We start from the raw sequence: 7670 nt of genomic DNA on the forward strand, positions 1-7670 counted from the left end.
GCGGCCCAGGGACGGGGTCGAGTCCCCACCCCTCGGGAGATCTAACAGCTGGGCAGACGAGGTGCTTAGGGCCAGGGTTTGGGGGTGGGATGGCAAAGGTAGGGTAACAGTTAGGTTATGATTCTATGATTCTATGATTTCTTAACGCAGAAAGGATCCTGGGTCTGCTCTGGGATGGCTAATGGCCTGAGATTGTCCTCAGGGACATGGCAGACTTCAGTTCAAAACTCTCTCCTGCTAGTTTTTGACATTGCCTTAGTGAACAGGCTCTTCCGGAGCAAGTCTCTCCTGATGTCTCCTGTTGTTCCTTCTGCATTGAAGAAGTAAAGTGCAGGGCATGGCTCAGAAAACAGGAGTGGGCTTCAGCCAGGTGTCTGAGCTCCCATTCTCAACAGTGGGTAGGAGATTTCTGTGGCCACAAGGTAATCATCTAGTGATGTTTTTAGGCACCCTTGGGTATAAGGCTTGGCCGATACCATACCTCATCACCCTGTGCAAATACCTTGAGCGCTTCTGCAGAGAGGTCATTTGGTTTCATCAGGCATTTAAATAAAAGCATGTGGAAATTGCCAGAAGGTCTCCCCAGGGCGGAGCCAGTATGTCCCACTGTTCTCCCACACCTCAGTTCCTCAAATGCTAGTGCCTTGCCCCAAGAACAAGGTGTTAACGACAGTCTGGAATTAATCTGCTTGGTTTGTGCTCGGGCTGCCAGGACTTCATTTCCATGAAACATACTGTATTATTAAACCTGCCATTTTTCTACTTAAAAAGTGAGTTCTTGCCATCTTAGAAGGGCTCAGCACCGCAGGCTCCTACGCTTATTGCCTGAAGTCATTATTCAACCCCCAAGTGCTCAAGCTGTTCTCTTAAACAGGATCAAATGCTTCAGGGGTGCCCATAAACTAGAAATGAGTATTTGTCCACTCTCTGCTCCAGGGACTCCTGAGGAAATGTTTTGTCACTTTTCTGGTTTTTCAAGGATAGTTTGGCAAACAAAAAGGATTTTTTTTTATTTTATTTCAAAGCACCTTTCACAGAACAAAATAGATTTATTTGCGCTGTCTATGGATAGAATGCCCGTTACTCCTTATTGCTTCCTCAGCTGGGTCAGGCATGAGGAGCAGATTATGAGAGTTTGCAGATGTCACGAGCAGCACCTTCAGGTTTGCAGGTGTCCAAAGAGCAGAGGACAAGTGAGTTTCCGTAAGGATCCATCCGTAGAGTGTTTGAACTGTGCTACAAACAGCCATACTGAAATGGTAGCTGACAGCGCCGGTTCTCCTTTGGAGCAGAAGAAACCAGTGCCACCTATTTGAGCCTGGGTTTGTGCATGATATTTATTGATGTTGTTCTGACCCAGTGGCCACAAAGCTTCCCCTTAGTCAATGTGCATTGTTCTCTGCCCTTCTGGTTTCTTTGTTAGCTTTTTATTTCAAATTGGCAGGCACCATTGAGTCTCCCAGGCAGCCATGTGGCAGGAGAGCTGCTTATGTCCATTTTCAGGCACTCCAGGGAAATGGATGAGACAAAGACCTTGACAAAAAAAAACTTCAGTTGGCTCAGGTTCCCACTGAAGCCAAGGGGAGTATCTCAGCTCTCAGACCGGACCCAACATTGTACATAGTCAGACTGGAGCAGGAACCCAGCTTTCTAATTCTGCAAAGTTATTTTTAGAATTGCAAAAAGCAGGCCCGTTGTGTTTAACAATGGACTGGAAATGTTTGCTTTTTTCTTTTTTTTAATTTTCATGGAAAGTGAAGGACAAATGCAACACCTGAAGTGTATCAATAACCTGGCAGAGGAGGAACGCTCGTCCAATAATCTTACATTCAAAATCCTTCCCTATAATTTCCATGCATTGCACAGACAATGTTCTCACTGTCAGGCAATAAGCATTTATACGATCATGATTCCCTTCAAATTACAATAAAAAAATTTATCTCAGAAAAAACCCCTTTGGATTTGGAGTGAAATTCACTTTGGTAAAAGGTTTCGCTCCAGAGTCCCTGTTGCTTGGAGCAGGTCGGATCACCTCTTCTGACTCAAAGATGGCCCTGTGGTTGTTCAGGGAAAGTGATGCACGGAGATGTTCGTTAGCAATTTTGGCCAAGGGTTGCACTACAAATATTGAGGTAAAAACCCTGTTTCCAGTCCTTCTTGCTCCCAGAAACCCTGTAAACACTGGGACTCTCTCACCACCTAGCAAAGAATTGCCATCTCATTCTGCCTTGGTGCATCTGCATTTCATTTGCTCTCATTTATTCTCCTCCTACTCCTCTCTCAGGTTATTCCAGGTGAGACACATGTTTTATATGGATCACAGGAGAAATACGCACTGGAAAGCTCTTCCTCCTGCCTAATGACCAGTTCTGCAGCTGACCTACGGCTGGGGCTGGAAGAGGTCACCAACCCTCCTTATAGCTTCCTCATGTTCAGTGTTGCAATGGTCACAGGAAAGGCCTGTTCCCAGTTCATCCAGTTTACCAGCAGCCAGACCAGCTGAAGACTTTTTCATGCATTTCCGTACAGGGTGTGAAAATGCAAACAAGTGCAGAATTCTGAGCAGGGTTGCTTTAATCACTATTTTAGTCAGTAGCATTATTAAGATGAATCACCCATGATTTGAGATCTTCTGTTTTGTGGTTTTTGGTGGAGTCTGCCTCAAATTAGATATGGGCAAGTTACAGCTGGGGTTCTCCTCGCCCCACTTGAGATGTCTACAGTTTAGAGCCTGCACTGAATCCAGTCATGTAGCCAGTGTCACTTCTACAACGCGATATTCTGGAAGGCTTACCCAGTACTTGCTTCTCTCCATTGACTATGAAGGAAACGCAGAAGGCTTGTTCAGACAGAGGCATCTGTACTGTCAACCTCCGAAGGAGGTGGGATGAAACCCATCCTAGCTGTCAAATCTAACATAATTTTAGACTAGATAAGAGGAAGAAATTCTTTACAATGAGGGTGGTGAAACCCTGGCAGGGGTTGCCCAGAGAGGGGGTGGAGGCCCCATCCCTGGGAACATTCAAGACCAGGTTGGATGGGGCTCTGAGCAACATGATCTAGTTAACGGTGTCCCTGCTCCCTGCAGGGGGGTTGGACTGGATGGGCTCTAGGGGTCCCTTCCAACCCAAAACATTCTATGATTCTATGATAATCTAGTTTTCCCTCAGAGTCAATGGAAACACGAGGACTTCCAGAGGAGACTTCAACCCTGTCTTGAGGTGTGTGTCTGAGGCAGGTGAGACAGACACTCTTTGGAACATGGTTGTTTCTATTTCTTAATCTGGGGAATAGAGATAAACGTTTTAGTGAACTTTCTGCCGTGGAGTAGATCTTGCTAATCCTGACTGCCACAGCAATATAATGCCCATATAGTAGCATCGCTACCCACCTCGCCAAGGTATATTAGCTAATTTAACAAGAGCCTGAAAAATGTGCTTTATGAGTCTCAATCCCACCAGGAGGGTCACCTCTTCTGATGGGGGCATGGGAAGCAATGAGTAGGTATTTACAGGTATTTCCAGAAGATGCCTGCAATTGGTGGGGAAGCATGCAGCAGTTCTCAATATAGGATGAACACTAGGTGACCCAATAGATTGACTTCTCCTAAAGTTCCAGGGGGTCTGGCCATAGAAGAGCCCTCCACTGCTGCAGGGAGTTCCTTAGTCATGGGCCTAACAGCCATAGACATCTCCACTAGACAGTTGTCATCTTGAAATCACTGTGATGGCTCCTGAGAAGTGTCTGCCAGGTGAAATCCTCATAGCTACATGTCCTGGAGTAGGGATATGCTGAAGAAGATGTAGATCCATCTGAGTGGCAGACAACAATGAGGGAGAAGCTTCTACCATCGTGTGGAATGTCTGTTCTCCCCTTTCAGTAGACTCAGAAATCTATGAATCTTTCCTGAGATTCACACACCCTTTGAGAGCATGAGGAAGGGAGCATGCATGAGAAGGGAGGACGTATTTTTAATTTTGAATTTTTCAGTCACTGGGCCTGGGCTAGCTCTGAAGTAGCCTGGGACACCAAAATTATGGGAAACATCTGCTTCTCCCAAGCACTTACACAGATTTGCGTGATGGCGATGTAAATCAGCAGGGTTTGAGTGCAGTTGAGGTGCAGTGCTCCTCGAACTAGCTGAAAACCAGGCCTTATTTATAACAGTGTCGGACGTTGGAAAGGGGTGAGGGAGAAATGGGGTCTTCTGCTGAGAAATTTGAAAATTTCAGTATTCTGTGAAACTGATATCATATAGACATCAATATTTTCTGCTTAAAAATAAAAATGAACACAGCAATGCCTGGTGTCCAGAAATATCTCCCCCATCTCTTCAATACCTTTTATGGCCCTAGTAGTGTATCAGCTCTCTAACACACCTATGTTAGCTCTCTAACACACCTATGTTCACTCTCTAACACACCTATGTTATCTTAACCTATGTTATCTAATACACCTATGCGGAGACACCTACTTTAATTGTCCAAATCTTTGAGCTGACTCCCACCCTCAGCCAGGATTCGGTTGCCTGAACATAATATCACTACAGATGTCCTGGAGCATGCAAGGTATCTGCATGCGACAGAGGTCTATGGGATACTCAGATGCTTTGGGAGAGGCAAATATAGACCAGGCAGCATATCCCATAACACAACACTAGATGCCTGAATTTAGGCAGCTGAATCTCTCCCACTTCGTCATGCAGTTGGAAACTAAGCAAGTACCGGAGTGGGACAGGTAAGGAGAGGTGCCACTGCGAGGTGGTCAGCGGGGAGCAGGTAGCAGGTGAAGCTCCCCGTGACCACATCTGAAGCTACACTTCTAGAAAACTGTGGGCTGATGGGCGGGAAAACCTAACAGAGACCAGTGGGACTGAATAGCCCCCCAAAATACACGGCCTGTGGAGGAAGAACTATATTTCTAGGAAGGAAACAAGCTGAATTTCCATCCTGGCCTAGGGAATGGAGGGTCCTTCACTGAGTAAAATGCATCTCCAGCCTGGCTTTGCAGCTGGTGGAGCCCATGAGCTGGTTCATGGCTCCCTCTTGTGGGAGGACACGCTGGTGGAGGAAGGGACAGAAAGCCCTTCTTGTGGGCAGGGTTTGCTCCGACGGCAAGGTAAGTGCCTGCCTCTTTGCTCCACCTGCAGCATTGATAATTCACAGGGTAAGTACGTGACTATTATTAATATGTCTGGAGAGCAGGGATGGCTTTTGGTTGCAGACACCAAATTTTAGGGACTGGATTGAGTTGCCCACATTCAGGATAAATGTATAACTATAAAGTTAACTTTTTTCTAACTTCCCATAATTTTATATAACTTTATAAATCTTTGTAACTATAATAATGGGACCTCTGCTGCTTAGGGCACAAGTAGGCATCTTTCTCGTAGACCCATTCCTGTATCTGAAGCAGCCACCCACCCCAGGAGACGCTCCCCTAGCACTTCATGCCTTGCTAATCAATGCTGCTTTGTACAGTCGGAGAACAGTAACCACACGATGCCAGTTATTTCTTTTAAAAACAAAACTAATTTTCAAAAGCTTGAAAATGAAGAATTTCAGAATGTCTTCTGCCGAGATATCTTTTTTTTCACAAGTGAAGAACGTTTCCGTGTAGAAAGGTACCCTACCACCATCCCAGGTGAGATTGCTGTGGCTTACTCCCAGTTATCCACAAATAGAAATTGAATAAAGTTCAGCAGCGATCTTTCTCTCCAAATGAACATTGTGCATCTCATGGATTTGTATACAGCACATACATATGGTGGACAAGGAGCTCGCTGGTTATGCAATGCAAGCAAACTGCCTTAAGTGTAGCTAGATAACTATATGGGGGGGGGGGGATAGTACATTTATTAAACTATCATTTATGCCATTGCTTGTTTGGGTGCTGTAGTTTTTATTTGCATTTATTAATAATTTCATAATTTTTTATCCTCATTTTGCAAGGATTTTCTGAAATGGGTCATTCTTAACAACTATGAATCCTGCTTTACAACACAAACTGGCACACTAATATTAAATAGTTTATTTTTTAAAAAGGAAATAGACATTAATAGCAGTGTCAGAGCTCTAACTCTAAGATTTTTAGCATGAGCTCTGGGGCAAGCAGGAACTGAGTGCAAAGATGTCAAAATGTGTGGTTTTCATGAGGCAGAAAGTAGAGCAGTGAGGAAGAATGTGGGATGAAACAGAGGTGGAGCAAAGCAAAGATGGGTTGAGCAGAAAAAAACGTGCTCTGAAATAAAAAAAAGAATGGGACATGGAGATGCAGCCACCCTGCCTCTATCCAGCCCTGCAGGAGGTCTGGATGAAATGGGACATTTGTGAAAAAGGTCTGTCCCATCCAAACCAGGGTTTGGTTGCCTGTGATTGAGCTGGGCTGTCTGCTCTTAAGATGATCCACCACCATTTCTGGGTACATACTCAGAGCCCACCTCAGGCTGTGCGGCAGGAGCGGACCTGGCCCCTTCCCTGTATTCTGCCTTAGGACATCCCCTTCCATCCCAACATCTCTGAGCCTGTCTTCTGCCTGCACTGACCCTGCAGATCACCCCATCCCACCCTGCATGTTCATCCTCCATCCTGGACTCCTCTCTGCAGCCAGACGTTGGCCATCCTTCCCCTTGTAGCAGCATCTGAGCAGTTCCTGGACATCGCTGGGCTGCCTGCCATGAAGAGGACATCCCCACTGCCCAGGCTGGGGTCCATCCAAGGGAGGGCATCCCTCCACCCCGACCTCGTGGCGCAAGGGTAGCGCGTCTGACTCCAGATCAGAAGGTTGTGTGTTCAAATCACACCGGGGTCAGCCTTGGGACACCGCTCCCCACCCTCTGTATTGCCCCTGCTTTTCTGTGGAGCTGGTCTGCGTGAGGGGCGGGGCTCTGCAAGGCATTGGCCAACTATAGGGGGCACTTCAGGAACCCGCTATGGGGGAGATGTGATGCCCAGAGCTTTCCTTTCAGCCAGGCAATGGATCATGGATCATGACCAGAGTGGAGGTCAACACAGGGGCGTGTTGTGGTGGGTGTCTGCCTCATCAATAAGCTGAAGACAATGAAGAAGGTCACCCCTGGCCGACCTGGGTTTACCCTCAGGCAATCCTTGCCTGGGAGGGTAACATAGGATTTCTGGAGGGGATCAAGGACAATTATTCAGTGAAGGATTATGGAAATAGAGACAAGTTTCTGATGAACAGCATGAGAGGTCTTTTCAAGAATACTAAGAAGCAGGAGCTTCTAGTCTGGTCAGCCTCACCTAAGAGCCCACATGAAGGCTATGGAATAAATACTCCTGAAAGCCATGCCCAAATGAAGGAAGGATGTGATGGTGACTGGAAACAGTGACCATGGATTCACCAAAATCTGACTACTCTTGGCCAACGTTATCGGTTTCCTTGTAGGGATGACTTCCTCAGTGTTCAAGACGACACCAAGGAACATCATTTAGCTTGACAGAGAGCTTAAGCTGAATCACAAGGCAACTGGCAAAGTGGCTGGACCAGGGGGCTGAAGGGGTTGCTGTCAGCTGTTGGCAGTCCAGCTGATGTTCCTCACTGCTTGATGTTGCATTGGATGTTGTTTGGTGTCTTTGTGATAGGCACAGAGGATGTTCTACAGAACGTAGGATGCAGGCAGCCTGGCAGGGGTATGTGGCTGGTGAGGGGCC

The 7670-nt window shown here is 46.5% G+C and overlaps 1 non-coding gene across 1 annotated transcript; it reads left to right on the forward strand.

Moving 5' to 3' along the window:
- The first annotated feature begins 6738 nt into the window (after positions 1-6738).
- Positions 6739-6810, forward strand: TRNAW-CCA. Its single transcript has one exon. It is a non-coding gene; the product is annotated as a tRNA-Trp (tRNA).
- Positions 6811-7670: the final 860 nt, after the last annotated feature.

This window comes from Egretta garzetta, unplaced genomic scaffold (assembly GCF_000687185.1).
Source record: "Egretta garzetta isolate BGI_Z169 unplaced genomic scaffold, ASM68718v1 scaffold325, whole genome shotgun sequence".
NCBI lineage: Eukaryota > Metazoa > Chordata > Aves > Pelecaniformes > Ardeidae > Egretta > Egretta garzetta.